Source organism: Phyllobates terribilis, unplaced genomic scaffold (genome assembly GCF_046119375.1).
Source record: "Phyllobates terribilis strain yellow unplaced genomic scaffold, ASM4611937v1 Scaffold_3__8_contigs__length_932513732, whole genome shotgun sequence".
Classification (NCBI taxonomy): Eukaryota; Metazoa; Chordata; class Amphibia; order Anura; family Dendrobatidae; genus Phyllobates; species Phyllobates terribilis.
The window spans coordinates 570,664,443-570,689,507 of record NW_027362763.1 but is presented as its reverse complement, the minus strand read 5'-3'; positions in this window follow the sequence as shown (position 1 = coordinate 570,689,507).

The following is a 25,065-nucleotide window of genomic DNA, read 5'->3' as shown; positions in this document are numbered from 1 at the left end:
CGAGAGCAGACGCCATGTTGTGTTTGGAGTGCCCCTAATACGCATAAACAGTGGAAACCCCTCACAAGTGACCCCATTTTGGAAACTAGACCCCCATTTTATCAAGGAGTATAGTGAACATTTTGAACCAAGAGGTACGACACAGAATTTGATAACATTAGGTCATCATATTGAATAAGTTATCTTTAGTCTTGAGTGCAAGTGCTCTCTACTTGAGTTTGCATTGGTACTCAGGTATGCACCATGTATCATGGATGCTCGAGTCCCCGCCCTGCATGTTTCACGGTTATTAGACACCCTCAAAAAAACATTCAGGGATCGCTTGTGCATGGCAGGCAATTTCCGCAAGGTTTTTTTTGCTGTATAACAGCTGCAAAACATATGGGGCGGAGACTCAAGAATGTCACTCGAGCACCCGCGATACTCGGTGCATACCCGAGCACCCGATGCAAACTCAAGTAGCGAGCACTTGCTCTCAACACTAGTCGCCATATCGTCATCACTTTTTTCTTTACTTTTGAAAAAATCCCAACCCTAACACAACCCTAACCATAGCACAACCCTAACCCTAGCACAACCTTAACCCTAACAACAAACCTAATCCTAGCACAATCCTAACACAACCCTAACCCTACCACAACCCTAACCCTACCAGAGCCCTAACCCTTGCACAACCCTAACCCTATCACAACCCTAACCCTGACCCTAGCACAACCGCACAACCCTAACCCTCACTCTAGCACAACCCTAGCACCACCCTAACCTTTGCGCAACCCTAACCCTAGCACAACCCTAACCCTAGCACAACCCTAACCCTAGCATTTATTTTTTACTCCGATCCTCGTGCAGTATAAGTGATTAGACGACTTTATTCTTTGGGTCGGTGCGATTACAGTGATACCAGATTCATATCGGGTTTTTATGAATGACCGCTGTCACACACTAAAAAACGCTTTTTTTTTGGCAAAGACTACTTTTTGCATCGCCATATTTTGAGAGCTATAATTTTTCCAGATTTCGACCGACAGAGTCATGCTATGGCTTGTTTTTTGCAGGACAAATTGACGTTTTATTGGTACCATTTTCGAGCATTTTTTGATCACTTTCAAATCTGATTTGTGGGAGGCAGAATAAACAAAAACCAACAATTCATGAATTGTCTTTTTTTTTTCTTTTTTATGCCATTCCCCGTGTGGTAAAATTGATAAAGCAGCTTTATTCTTCGGGTCAGTACGTTTACAGCAGTACCACATTTATATATTTTTTTATGTTTTGGTGCTTTTACACAATAAAAACTATTTTATATAAAAAAAAAATTTGTATCGCTTTATTCTGAGAGCTATACCTTTTTTATTTTTTGGCTGTGGGAGCTGTATGGCAGCTTGTTTTTTTGCGGGACAAGATGACGTTTTCAGCGGTACCATTTTTTTTCACACTTGTCTTTTTGATCACTAAAGGGGTTAACTAGTGGAACAATTTTATAGGTCTGGTTGTTCCGGATGCGGCAATACCAAATATGTGTACTTTTATTGTTTTTTTTTTCATAATAATATTTATTTATTATTTACAGTATATATATATATATATATATATATATATTTTTTTTTTTTTTTTTTTCCTGGATTATTTTTTTCATATTTTTTTTTATATTTTTACAATTTTTTTTTCATTTTCTGATACTTTTTTTTTACTCTTACACTTTGTCCCACTATGGGACTTTCACTTTTTGCAGGCTGATCGCTTATATAGCATAGAGATGCAGCAGCATCTCTATGCTATACAGCCTGTCAGCGCTGCACAGGCAGAAGTTACTTTGATCGCGCACTGCGCATGATCGAAGTAACTTCCTGCTTTCTGGTGACCCGGATGTCGTTATGATGACATTGGGTCACCATGTCAGTGTGGGACACCGGAGAGGAGGTAAGTAAGCGGCGCTTACCTCCCCTTGCTCCCGGAATGCTGCGATCGACTTTGATTAAAGCATTTTGAGGCTTAATGTGTCGGAAGTGGTGAGGGACCGCTCCCAGCACATAGTACCGGGAGTCAGCTGTGACCCGGTGGCGATTGCGCCAGCACAGACTCTGCGGGCGCAATCGCCAGGGCGTATTAATACGTATCTGGTCCAATAGGCTCAGGGCGCAGATACGTATTAATATGTCCCACGTCAGAAAGGGGTTAAGGCTGAGTCCCCACTATGCGTTTTTCAAGCGTTTTTGCAGCAGAATTTCCGCAGCAAAAATGCTTAAAAAAATCTTGATAATACATGCCCCATGGTCCCCAATAAAAATCTGCATGTGCTGTGCACATGCTGCGGAAATTTCCGCTGCGGATTATCATTGCGGAAAAATACGCAGCATGTCCATTAATTTTGTGGACACGCAGCATAATTGCCGCCATTGACTTGCATTGAAACGCATATTATCAGTGTCAGCACATTTGCACACACGGATATTATGCTATTCTATGTGCGGATGGTACCCAGGTTTGGAGAAGAGGAGACTCTCTTCCAGACCCAGGTACCATAGAACCTGTTAAAAAAACAATTTAAAATAAAAAATAAAGATTATACTTACCTTCTGAAGGCCCCCGGTCTCCTCAGCGATGCTTCTGGTCTGTTGTATGGGTCGCCGTGGTGTGAGGACCTTCCATGACGTCATTTAGTCATGTGACAGGTCACGCGACCGCTGACGTCGGCGGTCGCGTGACCTGTCACATGACTCAATGATGTCATCGCAGGTCCTTTCACACCACCGCGACCCATACAACAGACCAGACAGAGCGGAGAAAATACCGGGGGCCATCGGAAGGTAAGTATAATCTTTATAGTGTGACCAAGTTGTCAAGCACTTCTCCAAGTGATGCTAAAATCGCTTGGAAAAGCGCTTGATAACCTGCATGCAGAAATGCAAGTGAAAAAAGCTTGACAAAAGCTTCTACCTGGCAGGAAAAACGCATGTAAAATCTGCATGCGTTTTTCCTGCCAGGGAGAAGCGGAAAAAATATGCAGCATTTCTGCATTGTGGGCACTTAGCCGAGCATTCATTTCCAGCAGATGTTACCACCTGTCCCTATTCTAAATGCAGCTAACATCGGTATCAATAGGGAATAGAATTTTTTTTTTGCTTGCAGCAGCAAGGAATATAAGGCTATAATCCCTGACTGGATGCATGTAATGTGCTATCCATAGTGTGATAGCTCACTTGTATACGAATTGCAGATAAGAGAGGTAATATTGGAGAATATAAAATAGATTTTAACCGGCCCCGAAGAGTTTTTTTTTGGCAGCACCAAGCTGTGAAGAAACGCAAGCAACCCTGCCTGATTTCATGTATGTGTAAGTACAGATCACCGTTAAAAATTAAAAATCGGTCAGTGAGTGCATGGAAAAAATCAAGCTATGCACTGTGGAAGACATGTATTTGACAAGAATTTCCAACCGATATTACCACCTACCACCTGTCAATATTGTAAATGCAGCTAACAGCGGTATTAATAGGGAATAGAATATATATATATTTATTTTTTGTTTGGTTGCAGCAGCAAGGAGTAATCCCTGGCCGGATGCATGTAATACGCTATCCATAGTGCAATAGCTCACCCGTACATAAATTGCAGATAAGAGATGTAATATTGTAGAATATAGAATCAATTTGAATCAACCTTTCCATTATTAAGGAGTGGGTTTCCTAGACACTAAGTGCATGGGCTGAAAAAACACTTATACCCTGTGGGTATATATATATATATATATATATATATATATATATTTTTATATATATATATATATATATATATATATTTTTATATATATATATATATATATATATATATATATACAGTACAGACCAAAAGTTTGGACACACCTTCTCATCTAAAGATTTTTCTGTATTTTCATGACTATGAAAATTGTACATTCACACTGAAGGCATCAAAACTATGAATTAACACATGTGGAATTATATACTTAACAAAAAAGTGTGAAACAACTGAAAATATGTCTTATATTCTAGGTTCTTCAAAGTAGCCACCTTTTGCTTTGATGACTGCTTTGCACACTCTTGGCATTCTCTTGATGAGCTTCAAGAGGTAGTCACCGGAAATGGTCTTCCAACAATCTTGAAGGAGTTCCCAGAGATGCTTAGCACTTGTTGGCCCTTTTGCCTTCACTCTGCAGTCCAGCTCACCCCAAACCATCTCGATTGGGTTCAGGTCTGGTGACTATGAAGGCCAGGTCATCTGGTGTAGCACCCCATCACTCTCCTTCTTGGTCAAATAGCCCTTACACAGCCTGGAGATGTGTTTGGGGTCATTGTCCTGTTGAAAAATACATGATGGTCCAACTAAACGCAAACCAGATGGAATAGCATGCCGCTGCAAGATGCTGTGGTAGCCATGCTGGTTCAGTATGCCTTCAATTTTGAATAAATCCCCAACAGTGTCACCAGCAAAGCACCCCCACACCATCACACCTCCTCCTCCATGCTTCACGGTGGGAACCAGGCAAGTAGAGTCCATCCGTTCACCTTTTCTGCATCGCACAAAGAGACGGTGGTTAGAACTAGAGATGAGCGGTGTTCGACTAGAACTGTTCGCCAATCTCAAATTCGAGCTGTTTTGGGCGGTGTTCGAGTTGTTCGACGAACCCGAACGATTTGCAAAAAATTCGGCTGTTCGAGGTTATGTTCGATAACTGTTCGTGCACCAAAAGCGTGTCCTGCATGTCTGGTGCTATTTAGAGCACCAATCATGCAGGGATTGTCTGCCACTCACTGTAATGCCACAGCCATGGTGGTTGTGGCATTACAGTGATTGCCCAAATCGATGGGAACAGTGCCAACAGTGAAACATGAAAAGCCGGCAATTCAGCAGCGGCATAGACCGGTACCCGACAATTTAGAACCGAAAGAATAGAGCTTCACACATAGATTAGATAGATATAAACATGTCAGCCACATATATACGAAGTACAGTGAAAGTGCTGCTTACTGTACTTGTCATTTAGCGTAAAGGATTTATCAAAAAAAAATATTAGTGTTTTCATGCACCGTCTCTTTAAAAAAGCCGGCCGGCAATTCAGCATCTGTACCCAACAATTTATAATAGAAAGAATAGAGCATCACACATAGATAAGATAGATAGAAACATGTCAGTCACATATATATGAAGTACAGTGACAGTGTTGGTTACTGTACTTGTCATTTAGTATTAAAATAAAGGATTTATTATTAAAAAAATTGGCGTGGGGTTCCCCTTAATTTTAGTCTCTAGCGGAGGTTAAGCAGACAGCTGGGGCAGATGTTTGAAGCCTGGGAAGGGGGTAATACCCACGGAGCTTCCCAGGCTACTAATATCAGCCCCCAGCTGAATACATAGCCTTTACTAGCTATTAAAATGGGGGACCCCCAAAAAAATGACGTGGGGTCCCCCCTAATTAAATAGCTAGAAAAGGCTAGGCAGACAGCTGGGGGCTGATATTAATAGCCCAGGAAGGGAGCCATGAATATTGGCCCCCTCCCAGGCTAGAAACACCAGCCGTCAGCCACCCCAGAAATGGCGCATCCGTAGGATGCGCCAATTCTGGCACTTAGCCTCGCTCTTCCACGCTGCCCTAGTGCGGTGGCAGGGGGTAATAGGGTTGGGGTTGATGTCAGCTTATAATGCCAGCTGACATCAAGCCCAGGTTAGTAATGGAGAGGCGTCTATAAGACACCCCCATTACTAACCCCATAGTCAAAGTTAAAAAAAACACAAACACCCAGAATAAAGTCCTTTAATTGAAATAAAGACACAATCCTTTATTGTTCTAAATTAAACCATACTTACCGTCACGCCCATTCCAGCTGAAGCCAACGATCTCCTGTAATAAAAATAAAATAATAAAGCAACCTCATCCTTACCTTTCCATGGTTCCCACGACAGCTTCAGCTCTGCTACATCGAGATGACAGGCTGGACCGCAGCAGAACGCCGCCATCCAGCCTGTCATCCCGCAGACACTGAGAAGCGCAGGCTTGCTTGCCCTCCACATTGTCTCTCTGTGACGGCATAAAGATGAGCCGAGGTCATGTCCAATGAACTCGGCTCACCTCATGCACGTCACTTACAGCGTGGGAGAATTCTCACGCTGAAGCGCTGAGTGCAGGAGAATTTTCCCACGCTGTCAGTGAGGTGCATGAGGTGAGCTGAGTTCATTGGACATGAGCTCACCTCATGCACGTCACTGACAGCGTGGGAGAATTCTCCTGCACTCAGCACTTCAGCGTGAGAATTTTCCCACGCTGTCAGTGACGTGCATGAGGTGAGCCGAGTTCATTGGACATGACCTCGGCTCATCTGGATGCCGTCACAGCGAGACACTGAGGAGCGCAAGCATGCCTGCTCTTCTCAGTGTCTGCAGCATGACAGGCTGGATGGCAGCGTTCTGCTGCGGTCCAGCCTGTCATCTCGATGTAGCAGAGCTGAAGCTGTCGTGGGAACCATGGTAAGGTAAGGATGAGGTTGGTTTATTATTTTTCTTTTATTGCAGGAGATCGTTGGCTTCAGCTGGAATGGGCGTGATGGTAAGTATAGTTTAATTTAGAACAATAAAGAATTGTGTGTTTATTTCAATTAAAGGACTTTATTCTGGGTGTTGTGTTTTTTTTAAATACTTTACTAGAAATTCATGGTGGTCATGTCTAATACTGGCGTGACCCCATGAATTTTGGGCTTGGGGCCAGCTGATAATACCAAGCTGGCCCTAACCCCTTTATTACCCAGTGAGCCACCGCACCAGGGCCCTGGATGAGTTGGGTACAGCGCCAGAAGATGGCGCTTCTATGAACGCGCCATTTTCCGGGGTGGCTGCGGACTGCAATTTGCAGCGGGGGAGGGGCCCAGAAAGCTTGGGCCTCCCTGCGCTGCAGATTCCAGCCCCCAGCTGCCTAGTTGTACCTGGCTGGACACAAAAATAGGGCGAAGCCCCACGTATTTTTTTTTTAATTACTTCATGAAATTCATGAAATAATTAAGAAAAAAAGGCCTTCTCTATATTGTTGTGTCCGGCCAGGTACAAATAGTCAGCTGGTGGTTGGGGGCAGCCCGTTCCTGCCTGCTGTACCTGGCTGGACACAAATATAGTGCGAAGCCCCACTTTTTTAATTATTTCATGAAATTCATGAAATAATTAAGAAAAAAAGGCCTTCCCTATATTGTTGTGTCCGGCCAGGTACAAATAGGCAGCTGGTGGTTGGGGGCAGCCCGTTCCTGCCTGCTGTACCTGACTGGACACAAATATAGTGCGAAGCCCCACTTCAATTTTTTTTAATTATTTCATGAAATTCATGAAATAATTAAAAAAAAATTGACGTGGGGCTTCGCACTATATTTGTGTCCAGTCAGGTGCAGCAGGCAGGAACGGGCTGCCCCCAACCACCAGCTGCCTATTTGTACCTGGCCGGACACAACAATATAGGGAAGCCCTTTTTTTCTTAATTATTTCATGAAATAATTAAAAGAAAATTGACGTGGGGCTTCGCCCTGTTTTTGTGTCCAGCCAGGTGCAACTAGGCAGCTGGGGGCTGGAATCCGCAGCGCAGGGAGGCCCAAGCTTTCTGGGCCCCCCCCGCTGCAAATTGCAGTCCGCAGCCACCCCGGAAAATGGCGCGTTCATAGAAGCGCCATCTTCTGGCGCTGTACCCAACTCATCCAGGGCCCTGATGCGGTGGCTCACTGGGTAATAAAGGGGTTAGGGCCAGCTTGGCATTATCAGCTGGCCCTAAGCCCAAAATTCATGGGGTCACGCCAATATTAGACATGACCACCATGAATTTCTAGTAAAGTATTTAAAAAAAACACAACACCCAGAAAAAAGTCCTTTAATTGAAATAAACACACAATTCTTTATTGTTCTAAATTAAACCATACTTACCATCACGCCCATTCCAGCTGAAGCCAACGATCTCCTGAAATAAAAGAAAAATAATAAAGCAACATCATCCTTACCTTTCCATGGTTCCCATGACAGCTTCAGCTCTGCTACATCGAGATGACAGGCTGGACCGCAGCAGAACGCCGCCATCCAGCCTGTCATCCCGCAGACACCGAGAAGCGCAGGCATGCTTGCGCTCCACAGTGTCTCTCTGTGAGGGCATCCAGATGAGCCGAGTTAATGTCCAATGAACTCGGCTCACCTCATGCATGTCACTGACAGCGTGGGAAAATTCTCCTGCACTCAGCGCTTCAACGGGGGAGAATTCTCACACTGAAGCGCTGAGTGCAGGAGAATTCTCCCACGCTGTCAGTGACGTGCAGGAGGTGAGCTGAGTTCATTGGACATGAGCTCACCTTATGCACGTCACTGACAGCGTGGGAAAATTCTCCTGCACTCAGCGCTTCAGCGTGGGAGAATTCTCACGCTGAAGCGCTGAGTGGAGGAGAATTCTCCCACGCTGTCAGTGACGTGCAGGAGGTGAGCTGAGTTCATTGGACATGAGCTCACCTTATGCACGTCACTGACAGCGTGGGAGAATTCTCCTGCACTCAGCGCTTCAGCGTGAGAATTTTCCCACGCTGTCAGTGACGTGCATGAGGTGCGCCGAGTTCATTGGACATGAACTCGTCTCATCTTTATGCCGTCACAGCCAGACACTGCAGAGCGCAAGCATGCCTGCGCTTCTCAGTGTCTGCGGGATGACAGGCTGGATGGCAGCGTTCTGCTGCGGTCCAGCCTGTCATCTCGATGTAGCAGAGCTGGAGCTGTCGTGGGAACCATGGAAAGGTAAGGATGATGTTGCTTTATTATTTTTCTTTTATTGCAGGAGATCGTTGGCTTCAGCTGGAATGGGCGTGATGGTAAGTATGGTTTAATTTAGAACAATAAAGGATTGTGTCTTTATTTCAATTAAAGGACTTTATTCTGGGTGTTTGTGTTTTCTTTTAACTTTGACTATGGGGTTAGTAATGGGGGTGTCTTATAGACGCCTCTCCATTACTAACCTGGGCTTGATGTCAGCTGGCATTATAAGCTGACATCAACCCCAGCCCTATTACCCCCTGCCACCGCTACAGGGCAGCGTGGAAGAGCGAGGCTAAGTGCCAGAATTGGCGCATCCTATGAATGCGCCATTTCTGGGGCGGCTGACGGCTGGTGTTTCTAGCCTGGGAGGGGGCCAATATTCATGGCTCCCTTCCTGGGCTATTAATATCAGCCCCCAGCTGTCTGCCTAGCCTTTGCTAGCTATTAAATTAGGGGGGACCCCACGTCATTTTTTTGGGGGGGTCCCCCATTTTAATAGCTAGTAAAGGCTATGTATTCAGCTGGGGGCTCATATTAGTAGCCTGGGAAGCTCCGTGGGTATTACCCCCTTCCCAGGCTTCAAACATCTGCCCCAGCTGTCTGCTTAACCTCCGCTAGAGACTAAAATTAAGGGGAACCCCACGCCAATTTTTTTTAATAATAAATCCTTTATTTTAATACTAAATGACAAGTACAGTAACCAACACTATCACTGTACTTCATATATATGTGACTGACATGTTTCTATCTATCTAATCTATGTGTGAAGCTCTATTCTGTCTGTTATAAATTGTCGGGTACCGATGCTGAATTGCCGGCCGGCTTTTTTAAAGAGACAGTGCATGAAAACACTATTATATTTTTTAATAAATCCTTTACACTAAATGACAAGTACAGTAAGCAACACTGTCACTGTACTTCATATATATGTGACTGACATGTTTCTATCTATCTAATCTATGTGTGAGGCTCTATTCCTTCTTGTCTAAATTGTCGGGTACCGGTGTATGCTGCTGCTGAATTGCCGGCCGGCTTTTTTAAAGAGAGCGTCTTCTGAGCAGTTTGTCAGCTTTTGGACACCTTTGAAGGTGTTTTCTATGTGTTTCTATGTGTTTTTGTTTGCCTGCCATTGGTTTTAACAGTGTTCGACGGTGTTCTAAGGTGTTCGACGAACAGTTCGACGAACAGTTCCTCGAACATCCCGGTGTTCGACGAACCGAACCGAACCCGAACACTATGGGGGTGGCTCAACACTAGTTAGAACCAAAGATCTCAAATTTGGATTCATCAGACCAAAGCGCAGATTTCCACTGGTCTAATGTCCATTCCTTGTGTTCTTTAGCCCAAACAAGTCTCTTCTGCTTGTTGCCTGTCCTTAGCAGTGGTTCCCTAGCAGCTATTTTACCATGAAGGCCTGCTGCACTAAGTCTCCTCTTAACGGTTGTTGAAGAGATGTGTGTGCTGCTAGAACTCTGTGTGGCATTGACTTAGTCTCTAATCTGAGCTGCTGTTAACCTGCGATTTCTGAGGCTGGTGACTCGGATCAACTTATCCTCAGAAGCAGAGGTGACTCTTGGTCTTCCTTTCCTGGGGAGGTCCTCATGTGAGCCAGTTTCTTTGCAGCTCTTGATGGTTTTTGCAACTGCTCTTGGGGACACTTTCAAATTTTTCCCAATTTTTCGGACTGACTGACCTTCATTTCTTAAAGTAATGATGGCCACTCGTTTTTCTTTACTTAGCTGCTTTTTTCTTGCCATAATACAGATTCTAACAGTCTATTCAGTAGGACTATCAGCTGTGTATCTGTAGCACCCCGAGGGCTCGGCTGCTACAGGGGTATTGCACCTCAAACCAGAGGTGTGGTATTCCACTCCCGGGTAAGGATGGAGTGTGGACCAGGACTCAGTAAGCTGCATGCACCACACACACCCCATTTCCGAGGGACAGCTCAACGGTGCTCCCACTAGACAGAAGTGCAGGCATGACAGCATCTGTTCCTGGCTGGAGTGGGGAGGGGGAGGAAAACCCAGTGGTGTAGGAGCAGATAGGGGTGGGTCTTTGGGCATAGGTAGGAGCCCATTGGTTGCTAGTCACCTGGGCTCGGGTGTTAGAAGGAGGTATATAAGGTGGGCACCATCTTAGATCAGTGTGCAGTGTGCAGTGCAGAGAAGAAGCTAAGAGTGAGAGGAGAAGACAGGAAGCAGAGCCCCTGCATGGGCTCTGCTCCGCAGGCAGGCCTTGTCAGAAGGCTGGAGCCTGAGAGAGAGAAGAAGGAACAGAAAGGAAAGTAAGAAAGGAACTGGAACAGAGGAGAAAGGATGCAAGGAACACAGAGAAAGACCCAGGGACACGAGGACAGAAGGAACCCCATATGCCCAGGAGATACAGGGTGAAGGGTTGGCAGAACAGGGTACCGGAACCCAAATTGGTGGAGGCAACAGATTCCTCAGCTAAAGACCGGAGGTTGTTACCACATCTTGGTTCGACCCCTCACTACATCCACCAGGAAAGCATACCACATAAGGTCAGGGAAACCGGAGAGAGGTTTCGCCGACAGAAGGCCCGAGGAAGCTGGACAAAGGTGGGTCACTGGTGGGGACGGCCAGAGAAAGGAAAGGAAGGGAGTCCTGTGCCACGCTCTGGAATTGCCTGGGAGTTGGTCGAGCCCCTTGCCTGGTGGACGCAGCACGGCTTGGGCAGTCACCGCCGGTACCGAGGTGACTAGGACCAGTAAAGAACTGTGAGTAAAGCATTGGAAACTGCAACCACACGTCTCTGTGTTTCATCGCCGCACCAGAACCATTAGTACTGGGACGCTTACACCATCACTCCCATCATCCACACTAGCTGCCCTGAGGCAATACTTCTCCCGTGGGGAGTTATCCCATACTTGGCTGCGCATACAACACCAGCCTCAGCGGTCTGCAGCGCAGCGGCGGTCCCCACTGACCGCAATCCACGGGTGGCGTAGTCGGACACTTATTACAACACAAATAGACTGCCACTGGTTTGACCACCCTGGGCACGGACCGGATCAGCGCCACGGAGACTACAACCCCCAGCATCTTACAGAAGGCCCGGCTCCGGGTATCCCCTGCACAGCACAGGCCCAGAGGGCGCGTCAACTTTGGCGTAGTGGGCAGGATCTTTACCAACCCGCCTCAAACGGGTATTGCATGCCTGAAGAAAATTGTACATGTACCTGGAAAAGAAGTATCTCGCCATTTCCCGAAGTTTCCCGCCGTCCGGAGTCGTTTCCCGCCATCCGGAGCCGATTCCTGCCATCAGACGCCATCTTGGACCGTTTCCCGCCATCGGACGCCATCTTGGGTCGTTTCCCGCCGTCTTCCCGCCATCCGCAGTCGTTTTCCCGCCATCGGGCGCCATCTTCGGGAAGCCGCGCGGGAAGAAGAGGGGCGTGGACGCCGAAAGCGCGCGAGATCTGAAGCTCCGCCCCACGCACCGACGCTACGTGAGGTCCTTCCTGGAAGGGAGAGGGAGCGACGCTGACGTCACAGGAGCGCGACGCAAGGTCCTCAACCCCGACCATCGACTGCGGAGCCACGGCCTACGGAGGAAGATCAACGCAAGGTAGGCCACAGTCCACCAGGGGGGAGGAGGACACCAGGAACGGAGAGCAAGATGGCGGACCGGCAGCAGACTAAGCTGCCCAGCATCGGCAGTGCCCCAGCCGTCGCGGGCTCCGACCAGCACAAGGAGAAGACGCGTGATGCAGGAGCGGTCGCGGGAGCAGGTAAGAGGAGTCTCCCTGTCCCGGACGCTGCCAGCGTCAGCCTGCTCCCGGGCCCCCTGGTGGAGCCGCCGATCCCGGGCGCTGCAAACACCGACCTGCTCCAGACCCCGCAACAAGCCCTGCTGCCGAGCCCTCCAGCCCTGGTCACTGCCGCCACCAGCCCGCGCCCAGGCCCAAAGTCGCACCCTCTGACCCCGGGCGTCATCAACAGCGGCCTTCTCCAGGACCCGCCGCAAGGCCTGCTGCACAAGGGCGCAAAGGGACTGTATGCCCTCCATGCCCACCGTCTAACAGAGGAGGAGCTGCGGTACCGCCCAGACATGGACTACCCTGAGGGCCCGGACGGGTCTGAAGAGTACAAGAAGGAAGCATCAGGAGGACACCGTTACCAGTGAACGGTAAATGGAACTGTATATAGTTACCCGTAAGGGTATAGAAACTGTTGCTGAGTGGAGTGTGGTCCCCTTTGGGACTGATATAGAACTGAGTAGAAGTTACTCCCTATATCCCTTATCTGGCTGGGGACTGAGAACAGCCATCCCTTTTTCCTAATCTGGCTGGGGACTGAGAGCAGCCATTCCCCTAAGAAGAAAGAACACCTGGTCGCAAGTTGCACGGCGGCCAGAACTCAAGAATGTGTTTTTGAAAAAAATAAATAAATAAAAAAAAATAAATGTTTTACTTAAGAATGTCTTATACTGAAAAAGTTTAATTTGCTGCTAAAAGAGCCTATAGTATTTTCCGTGTATGAAGAAAGTCTTATAATGTTTTATGAAAATGTTTTATACCAGTAACGTTAAAAAGAGAAGAATACCTTCCATAAAGGGATGAGTGAAAAGTTAATGTCTTATATACGAATGCATTCTAAAAATTTGTATGTTTTAAATTGTTTTGCTCTTTTCCAGCCCGAGGACGTGCTGTGATTTACCAGGGGGGAATGTAGCACCCCGAGGGCTCGGCTGCTACAGGGGTATTGCACCTCAAACCAGAGGTGTGCTATTCCACTCCCGGGTAAGGATGGAGTGTGGACCAGGACTCAGTAAGCTGCATGCACCACACACACCCCATTTCCGAGGGACAGCTCAATGGTGCTCCCACTAGACAGAAGTGCAGGCACGACAGCATCTGTTCCTGGCTGGAGTGGGGAGGGGGAGGAAAACCCAGTGGTGTAGGAGCAGATAGGGGTGGGTCTTTGGGCATAGGTAGGAGCCCATTGGTTGCTAGTCACCTGGGCTCGGGTGTTAGAAGGAGGTATATAAGGTGGGCACCATCTTAGATCAGTGTGCAGTGTGCAGTGCAGAGAAGAAGCTAAGAGTGAGAGGAGAAGACAGGAAGCAGAGCCCCTGCATGGGCTCTGCTCCGCAGGCAGGCCTTGTCAGAAGGCTGGAGCCTGAGAGAGAGAAGAAGGAACAGAAAGGAAAGTAAGAAAGGAACTGGAACAGAGGAGAAAGGAAGCAAGGAACACAGAGAAAGGCCCAGGGACACGAGGACAGAAGGAACCACATATGCCCAGGAGATACAGGGTGAAGGGTTGGCAGAACAGGGTACCGGAACCCAAATTGGTGGAGGCAACAGATTCCTCAGCTAAAGACCGGAGGTTGTTACCACATCTTGGTGCGACCCCTCACTACATCCACCAGGAAAGCATACCACATAGGGTCAGGGAAACCGGAGAGAGGTTTCGCCGACAGAAGGCCCGAGGAAGCTGGACAAAGGTGGGTCACTGGTGGGGACGGCCAGAGAAAGGAAAGGAAGGGAGTCCTGTGCCACGCTCTGGAATTGCCTGGGAGTTGGTCGAGCCCCTTGCCTGGTGGACGCAGCACGGCTTGGGCAGTCACCGCCGGTACCGAGGTGACTAGGACCAGTAAAGAACTGTGAGTAAAGCATTGGAAACTGCAACCACACGTCTCTGTGTTTCATCGCCGCACCAGCACCATTAGTACTGGGACGCTCACACCATCACTCCCATCATCCACACTAGCTGCCCTGAGGCAATACTTCTCCCGTGGGGAGTTATCCCATACTTGGCTGCGCATACAACACCAGCCTCAGCGGTCTGCAGCGCAGCGGCGGTCCCCACTGACCGCAATCCACGGGTGGCGTAGTCGGACACTTATTACAACACAAATAGACTGCCACTGGTTTGACCACCCTGGGCATGGACCGGGTCAGCGCTACGGAGACTACAACCCCCAGCATCTTACAGAAGGCCCGGCTCCGGGTATCCCCTGCACAGCACAGGCCCAGGGGGCGCTTCATATCCACGAGACTTCTGCACAACACAACTGATGGTTCCAACCCCATTTATAAGGCAAGAAATCCCACTTATTAAACCTGACAGGGCACACCTGTGAAGTGAAAAGCATTTCCAGTGACTACCACTTGAAGCTCATCAGGAGAATGCCAAGAGTGTGCAAAGCAGTCATCAAAGCAAAAGGTGGCTACTTTGAAGAACCTAGAATATAAGACATATTTTCAGTTGTTTCACACTTTTTTGCTAAGTATATAATTCCACATGTGTTAATTCATAGTTTTGATGCCTTCAGTGTGAATGTACAATTTTCATAGTCATGAAAATACAGAAAAATCTTTAAATGAGAAGGTGTGTCCAAACTTTTGGTCTGTGCTGTATACAGTTATATGAAAAAGTTTGGGCACCCCTATTAATCTTAAGCTTAATGTTTTATAAAAATTGGTGTTTTTGCAACAGCTATTTCAGTTTGATATATGTAATAACTGTTGGACACAGTAATGTTTCTGCCTTGAAATGAGGTTTATTGTACTAACAGAAAATGTGCAATCTGCATTCAAACAAAATTTGACAGGTGCATAAGTATGGGCACCTCACCAGAAAAGTGACATTAATATTTAGTAGATCCTCCTTTTGCAAAAATAACAGCCTCTAGTCGCTTCCTGTAGCTTTTAATGATTTCCTGGATGAAGGTATTTTTGGCCATTCCTCTTTACAAAACAATTCCAGTTCAGTAAAGTTTGATGGTCGCCGAGCATGGACAGCCCTCTTCAAATGATCCCACAGATGTTCAATGATATTCTGGTCTGGGGACTGGGATGGCCATTCCAGAACATTGTAATTGTTCCTCTGCATGAATGCCTGAGTAGATTTGGAGCGGTGTTTTGAATCATTGTCTTGCTGAAAGATCCATCCCCTGCGTAACTTCAACTTTATCACTGATTCTTGAACATTATTGTCAAGAATCTGCTGATACTGAGTGGAATCCATGCGTCCCTCAACTTTAACAAGATTCCCGGTGCCAGCATTCGCCACACAGCCCCAAAGCATGATGGAACCTCCACCAAATTTTACTGTGGGTAGCAAGTGTTTTTCTTGGAATGCTGTGTTTTTTTGCCATCATGCATAACGCCTTTTTGTATGCCCAAACAACTCAATCTTGGTTTCATCAGTCCCCAGGACCTTCTTCCAGAAAGAAATTGGCTTCTCCAAATGTGCTTTTGCATGTTTGTGGCGTGCTTGCAGAAACGGCTTCTTTCGCATCACTCTCCCATACAGCTTCTCCTTGTGCAAAGTGCGTTGTATAGTTGACCGATGCACAGTGACACCATCTGCAGCAAGTTGATGCTGCAGCTCTCTGGAGGTGGTCTGAGGATTGTCCTTGACTGATCTCACCATTCTTCTTCTCTGCCTTTCTGATGTTTTTCTTGGCCTGCCACTTCTGGCCTTATCAAGAACTGTCCCTGTGTTCTTCCATTTCCTTACTATGTTCCTCACAGTGGAAACTCACAGGTTAAATCTCTGAGACAGTTTTTTGTATCCTTCCCCTGAACAACTATGTTGAATAATCTTTGTTTTCAGATCATTTGACAGTTGTTTTGAGGAGCCCATGATGCCACTCTTCAGAGGAGATTCGAACAGGAGAACAATTTGCAAGTGGCCACTTTAAGTAGCTTTTCTCATGATTGCATACACCTGGCTATGAAGTTCAAAGCTCAATGAGGTTACAAAGCCAAAAAAAGTGCTTTAGTAAGTCAGTAAAAAGTAGGTAGGAGTATTTAAACAAGAAAATGATAAGGGTACCCATACTTATGCACCTGTCAAATTTTGTTTGAATGCAGATTGCACATTTTCTGCAAGTACAATAAACCTCATTTCAAGGCAGAAACATTACTGTGTCCAACAGTTATTACATATATCAAACTGAAATAGCTGTTGCAAAAACACCAATTTTTATAAAACATTAAGCTTAAGATTAATAGGGGTGCCCAAACTTTTTCATATAACTGTATATATATATATGTTATGGAATGTTAGAGATAGGCCTCTAAAAAATGTTCCTACAGGCATCATAAACACCCTTAAAAAATGAATGGGAGTGTTGCATGATGGCCACCCTGTTGATATGGTTGTGGAGGATAAGGAGGAGGACAACATAAAAAAGACTAAATCCTGAAGCGCATACCCACGTCTGGGTGTGATGGGGTGCATTTGAATAGACCCAACAAAAAAAACCCACTGGATTTGAGCTTATGTTCTGCTGCTATCTTCTGTTATCCGGTGGTGTTGAGAAGTCTGGGCCACTCTAGACCTTGTTCAATTTGGTAAGAGTCAGTCTGTCAGCATTTTCAGTTGACAGGCGAATGAGCCTATAGCATATAATACCTCTCACTAAAAACCCGCTAATGGCAGGGCAGGTCAGGACCTCCAAGGCGTAGAGAAACAGTTCATGCCACATGTCCAGCTTGGATACCCAATGGCTGTAAGGCACAGAGGAATCACGGAGGATGTTGGAATGGTCACCTAGGTACTCCTTCAGCATCTTCCAAAGCTTTTCCCTCCTTGTCAGAGTACCCTACGCATGAGGGTCTGGGCGGTGGGAGGGTCTGGGAAAACTGTCCCAGACCTTTGACAATGTTCCGTAAAATGGTTCACTTTGTCGCATTGCCTGCACTTCCAAATGCCAAGACACTTGCTCAGGTGTTCATAAATGAAATTGTGGAGCTTCACGGGGTTCCCTCTGATGTGGTGCCAGATCAGGGGACCCAGTTTGTTTCCAAGTTCTGGAAGGCATTCTGTTCTTGATTGGGGGTGCAGCTGTCCTTTTCCTCTGCAATTAGAACTTGAAGACCTACCTCAGGTGTTTCGTCTTCAAAAATCAGGAGGATTGGCATCCTACTTACCGCTGGCAGAATTTGCCATTAATAATCATTGGCGATAATCCACTGGCAGGTCACCGTTCTTTGGTGCATATTATTATCACCCACAGTTTGGTACCTTTAGTGGGGGAGGAGCTTCAGGAGTTCATGAGGTGAAACGGTTTGCTTTGTCGCTCTCCTCGGTATGGCAGGGTGTTTTAAGTAATTTAAAGATCATGGGAGACAGGTATAAACGAATGGCTGACAGAAAATGTCATTGTGAATGACTTTGTGTGGAATATAAGATTGAAAGTTCCTTCTTGGAAGCTGTGACCTAGGTTTATTGGTCCCTATAAAATAACCGCCGTCATTAACCCAGCAGCGTTTCTTCTAGAACTTCCTCAAGCCCTTAAGGTCCACAATGTGTTCCACAGGTCCTTACTCAAAAGGTATCTGGAACCTCTTGAGCCCTCACCTCTACCACCGCCCCCAGTAATGGTTCATCGTAATCTGGAGTTCCAGATTTCAAGGATAGTAGATTCTCGTCTCCAATGTCGTTCTCTACAATACTTGGTGCACTGAAAAGGCTATGGTCCAGAGGAGAGGATGTGGGTTGTAGCGTCAGAGGTGAACGCTCCCAGATTGATTTGCTCATTCCACACCTCTTTTCCTGAGAAACCTGGTCCTAAGTGTCTGGAGGCCACTCGTAGATGGGTGGTACTGTCATGGGTGTGTCAGAGGTGACAGACAGTCGCCCTGCAGTGGGTTGCAGGAGATCTCTACTTTTGGCATTGCAGACAGGTTCTTAGATAAGAGGCTGTCTTTAGGACCGAATGGCTACCTCTCTCTTGCTAATTAGCTCTCTGGCCTGGGTGTATATATACCTGGTGTGTCTGAGAGGGAGTCGCCGGTTATATCCATTTCTACTTGTGAAGCTTAGCAGGAGCAGTTCTTCGTCTTCTCTGGAACTTGAGGTCGTGCGCTTATTTGGAGTTCATCTAAAGCTAAGCCATTTTCCTTGTTTTGTTCACCATTGTTGTCTATAGAGTTTAGTGGAGGTTGACTAGTGCTCATCTCCTTCCATCCCTAGCCGTAGCTATACGCCAGGGAGAGTAGGGCGAGGCACGCGTGCGGCGATTGCTAAGGAGGCAATATAGCGATGGTGGTGTAGACAGGGTGACGCTAGACCAGACTAGGAGGTCTTCACTTCCCCCCTTTCCCTAGTGTCTGAGCTCCCTTTCCCTTTTCCCTCTGTGTTGCACTAAGTTGTTCCCACACATGGCGTGACAGAGGTGCCAGCTATATTCATTTCTACTTGTGAAGGCTTAGCAAGAGCAGTACTTCATTCTCTCTGGAGCTTGAGGCCGAGTTCACATTTGTCTGGAGTCATCTAAAGCTAAGCATTCTCACCCTATTTGTCTACCCTTGTTGTCTATAGAGTTTAGGGGAGATCGACTAGTGCTCATCTCCTCCCATCCCTAGCCTTAGCCATACACCAGGGAAAGACAGGGCGAGGCACGCGTGCGGCGATTGCTGAAGAGGCAATATAGGTACAGTAGTTGAGACAGGGTGTCACTAGACCAGACTAGGAGGTCTCCACTTCCCCATTCCCTAGTGTCTGGGCTCCCTTTCCTTGTTCCCTCTGTGTTGCATTGTCTTTCCCACACCTGGCGTGACAGCTTGACACTGCTCCTGCAGTACCTGAACACTGACACTGCACTGAAATCTTGATCTAAGTTTGAGGCGGGCACCAGCCAGAGATCAACCTAATGCATGTAATATTGTATACCAGAAAACAAAGAGAAAAGACATGCAAAAACAGGGATCCCTTTAAAATGACAAAAATTATTTTATTCATACAAAACAAGCAAAGAAATGCATAAAACACTTAAAGCCCAAAGCCTTACATTACCGACCAATAGAAATAGAATTATGGTCAACTCTTAACCAAACATATGGCACATAAATTTAATCCATACAAGATAACGCTAGTATGACAAGGTACAGTCTAATAAGATATGCCCTTCACATTAGACATAATAATTATTTGTATATTGCAATATATAATCTGCATTTATACACTAGTGCATGTTTGTGATAGAAGATGCAAATTGCTTTTTTTTCAGAAAGGAAGAGGACTTGAACTCTAGTGCCACCTATTGAAAATAGCCATCTTTAAAGTCAATATCGACCTTTTAACAATCCTTGCCCATGACTTAGGATAAAAGCCAAATGGAGAATTTCAATTTGCAGACACTTGTTTCGGGGTGTTGCCCCTCATCAGTGAAAAGCATGAGATCTGATTTGGCTGTATGAGAGGCCTCTGACTGGGGTCTAAGGAGAGACGTTACCCATTAGACTCCTGTGATAGAAGAGGTACATTAGCTGCCCTAATGTTAATACTTTCATTAGTGTTATCCTTCACTAATAAAGGTATATAACTTATATAACTTAACCAGAGTTAACTTATCAGCTTTACTGCATCAAATTAAAATAAAAAAACACAATTTCAGTTTTATAGTTTTTGTTCACCACTTCTGTAAAAAATTGAAATAAAAGTGCTAAAAAAATTGTATCTAAGTTATTTGTCCAGTAAAAAAATCAGCTATGTCTAATGTCTAAAAGGAAAAATTAAAAAGTTATGTCCCTGAGAATATGGCAAATGTAATGTTTTTTTAAAGTGATTTTTTACGTGCTAAGATAGTAAAGCAAAAGAATTATAAAAATGTATTATTGTTGCAATCATGTCGATCTACTGACTAAAGATAACTTGTCAATTACGGTATACCTAATGGTGAACAGTATTTAAAACTAAATAAATAAAATGTATATTTTCTGTTTATTTGTTCACTTTTTCTATAAAACGATGAATTAATATGCAATCAAAAAGTAATTTGTACAACAAAATGGAACCAATGAAAACTACAGCTAAACAAAAAAAGAAAACATCTTCATACAGCTCTACTTAAAGAAAATTAAATATCGCATGCTTCTCAGAATCTGGGGTCACAAATACTACGGTAATTATTTATTTTTAGTGCACTTCTCAAATGTTTTAAACATATATAAAACCATATGCATTTGCCATAATTGTACTGCTCTACAGAATAAAAACTATTTGTGAAGCATAGTGAGTAGTATAACATTTAAATGGTAAAAAAAACAATTGCAATAGAATTGCAGTTTTTTTTTTCTATTTCTCCCTATAAAGAGTTAATAGAAGATCTTAATGAGTAATTTGTACCTCAAAACAATGCTATTGCCAAATTTAATTTGTTCTGAAAAAAAAACAACAACCTCACATCGCTATGTTGGTGAAAAATAAAAAATATTATGACTCCTGTAACGCAGGATTAAAAAAGTGAAAAAAAAAAAGTTTATCATAAAGGCCAAGCATGGCAGCGATTCCAATGGTTAAAGTGTATGAAGAGGAGGAATATTTTTTGCACAGTGATTAGGAGAATTTGGTGCATGTGCTCGCACACTGTCATACGTCTGCAAAAAAATAAAGGTTATATAAAAAAGTGCAGCATAGGGTGAAATTGGACAAGAGAGTGATATATTGGAAAGTGTACAGTATGCACTCACTTATTGAAATTGTGCAAATGAGGCACAACAAAAAAGGTAGAGTAATTGTTGTGGCTGCTGCTCCCTCAGAGGACACTAGCCCCTTAGTGACCAGGCCAAATTTTTCAAATCAGACATGTGCCACATTATGTGGCAAAAACTCTGGAATGTTTCAACATACTCCAGTGATTTTGAGAATGTTTTTTCGTGACAAATTGTACTTTATGTTAATAGTCAATTTAAGTCGATATGTTTTGCATTTATTTATAAAAATGAAAAATTTGACAACAATTAAAAAAAAATTAAATTTTTATACTTTGAATGATTATCCCTTTAATCCAGATAGTCATACTACACAAAAAGTTAAGAAATAACATTAACCTCATGAGATAGGTAGATGAAGAAAAAAATAAGTCAGCTCACCCATGCAAGGGTCCAAAGCACAGAAAACCAGCAGTGCAGCAGAAAGATGAATCAATTGTAGAAAAATCCAGCTTTGAGAACCTCATAAAAAATTTAAGTTTACTGAAAAAACATTAAAAAATAATAACATCAAACAGCATAATTGTCACAACCCCAAGGAGAGGGGGGATCACATAGGCAGACTCATTTCAGCCCACAGGGTCTTTAGTCATTGCATCCCACAATGACCATAGAGTCGGCATTATATACTGCTTCCTGTCTAGAACACCTGATATGTCTAAGCCAGTCCTAAGAGACTACATACAAATATTAAAATTTCCATTACCTGCAACAATAGGACGTAATGGTAGGGGAAATTGTTGTTTGTGTATTTTGGGGACAGAATAGTAAATAGGGATGATTGGATATGGAACTATAAGATCTTTAGATAATTTATCAGATATTGCTCCAATTGCTCAAATTTTAACTCCTTCCTGCAAAAAGTAAATTTGTGAGTAGGGTCAAAGCTCAACTCCTGGTAGGTCTCATGATCCGATAGCATTATAAGTAGTGTTGAGCCACCCCCGTAGTGTTCGGGTTCGGTTCGTCGAACACCGGCATGTTTGCCGAACGGTTCGTCGAACACCGTTGAACACGGTTAAAACCAATGGCAGGCAAACAAAAACACATAGAAACACATAGAAAACACATAGAAAGCACCTTCAAAGGTGTCCAAAAGCTGACAAACTGCTCAGAAGACACAACTAACACATGGAAAAGTGATAAGTACATATAGTCATGCGAAAAGAAAAGAGGTGGCGGAGTAAAAGGAGGAGGAGACACAGATATAGGCATGTCATGCCCTTCTAAAATCAAGAAAGGCTGGAGTAAAAATCTAAAATCAGCCTACCAACACCCTGACGTCGTGACAAGAAAATTAACAAAAGAAATATGTTTAGGTAGAATGGCGGTTCCATTCAGAACACTTTCCTTACAAGACGTAGTGGTATCCCCATTGGGAGTCGTGCCAAAAACGGAACCCAATACATTTGGACTAATCCACCATTTGTCATATCCAAGGGGCAGGTCAGTAAACGACAACATCGACGCGGAACCAAGTACAGTAGTATATACTGTACCTCCTTTGACAAGGCAATCAGGTGGGTCAAGAAGTTGGGAAGGGGCACCCTAATGGCCAAAACAGACATTGAGGGGGTGTTCCGGTTACTTACTACCTGTGCCTCCGAATAGTGTCCGCCTATTGGGCTGCTTCTGGGAAGGAGCATACTATATAGATCGCTGTTTGCCCATGGGGTGCTCCATATCCTGCTCACTATTTGAGGCATTTAGTTGCTTCCTCGAATGGGTCATCATGGACGTTTCTAAGGGGGCACATATTATCCATTACCTCAACGACTTCTTATGCCTGGGCCCAAAAGATTCACCACAGTGTGAATACACGCGGTAGTCCACCTGTGAGAAGGAGAGAGCTGGAGGGAGAGCGGACACCACAGAGCCGAGGGGTTAAATGGAGAACGGAAGAAGGAAAGAGGGCGAGGGAGGTAAGGGAGTACGGTGGAAGGCCGACCTGAGCTCCCCCACGTTCCTGCTGGGCGGGGAACAGCCCTGGGAAGAAAAGCCGCTTGCGCATCCCTTTGAAGTTACGGGCGCGAGCAGGCAGAGGGACTACGCTGGAGTGCGAAGCCGACACGGCCCGGCCGTTCCTGCCAGTGCGACCTCCGTGTCACCGGGTTTGTGCCAGAGCCGCGGTGGACCCTGACGGCCAGCCCCCCTCTCCCAATACTGGTGCCTGTCCGCTGGTGGGTTGAGACCCCTCGTGGTGGAGGCAGGTCTAAGCTCTGTAATTTAAATTGGCTCTGTAATTTGAATGAGTACACTTTAAATCCTTTTACAAGGATCTATTGGATGACAAGTCTGGTGCCAGCAGCCGTGGTAATTCCAGCTCCAGTAGCATCCACTAAAGCTGCTGCAGTTAAAAAGCTTTTATAAGGATCGAGCTTGGCGGTCCGCCGCAAGGCATGCTACCGCCAATCCCAGCCCCTTTACCTTGGGGCGCCTCCCCGATGCTCTTGACTGAGTGTCCCAGGGGCCCGAAGCGTTTCCTTTGAAAAAATTAAGTGTCCAAAGCACAGGTGGTGTAGGTTTCTTAACAGCTGGGCTACTCCGCTGACTAGCAGACACTGCTACTAGGCCAAAAGTATTGCCTGGGCTAGATGCAGTTAAAAATTTGTAATTAGATCTACAGGCGGTGTAGCTTGCTTAACAGCAGGGCTACTTCGCTGACTAGCAGACACTGCTACTAGGCCCAAAAGGATTTCCTGGGTTAGATGCCGTAAAAAATTAGAATTAGATACACAGGCGGTGTAGCTTCCTTCACAGGTGGGCTACTCCGCTGACTAGGAGACACTGCTACTAGGCCCAAAAAGATTTCCTGGGTTAGATGCAGTAAAAAATTAGAATTCGATACACAGGCGGTGTAGCTTCCTTCACAGGTGGGCTACTCCGCTGACTACCACACACTGCTACTAGGCCAAAAAAGATTTCCTGGGTTAGATGCAGTAAAAAATTAGAATTAGATACACAGGCGCTGTAGCTTCCTTCACAGGTGGGCTGCTCCGCTGACTACGAGACACTGCTACTATGCCCAAAAGGATTTACTGGGTTAGATGCAGTAAAAAATTGTTATTAGATACACAGGTGGTGTAGCTTGCTTCAGATGGGCTACTCCACTGACTACCAGACACTGCTACAGGCCCAAAAGGATTGGCTGGCTTAGATGCAGTAAAAAATTGGTATTAGATACACAGGTGGGGGCTGATATTAATAGCCAAGGAAGGGTGCCATGAATATTGGCCCCCTCCCAGGCTAGAAACACCAGCCGTCAGCCGCCCCAGAAATGGCGCATCCATAGGATGTGCCAATTCTGGCACTTAGCCTCGCTCTTCCCACTGCCCTGTAGCGGTGGCAGTGGGGTAATAGGGTTGGGGTTGTTAATTTTGGTCCCTTTAAAAACAGGGTGGCACATGTTAAGGAGCTGAAACTCCTAAACCCTTCATCCAATTTTAATGTGGATACCCTCAAATGAAAGCTGAAAGTCTGAACTTCAACTGCATCTGAATTGTTTTGTTTAAAATTCATTGTGGTAATGTCTAGAACCAAAATTAGAAAAATGTTGTCTCTGTCCAAATATATATGGACCTAACTGTATAATGCCAACTCTATGGTCATGAGATGCAATGACCAAAGACCCTGTTGTCTGATACGCGTCTGCCTATGTGATCTCTCCCCCTTGAGGTTGTGACAATTATGCTGTTTGACATTATTATTTTTTAATGTTTTTTCAATAAACTTAAATTTTTTTATGGGATTCTTGAAGCTGGATTTTTCTACAATTGATTGACTGAGAGATACTTATTAAAATATAACTTTTATTTTTA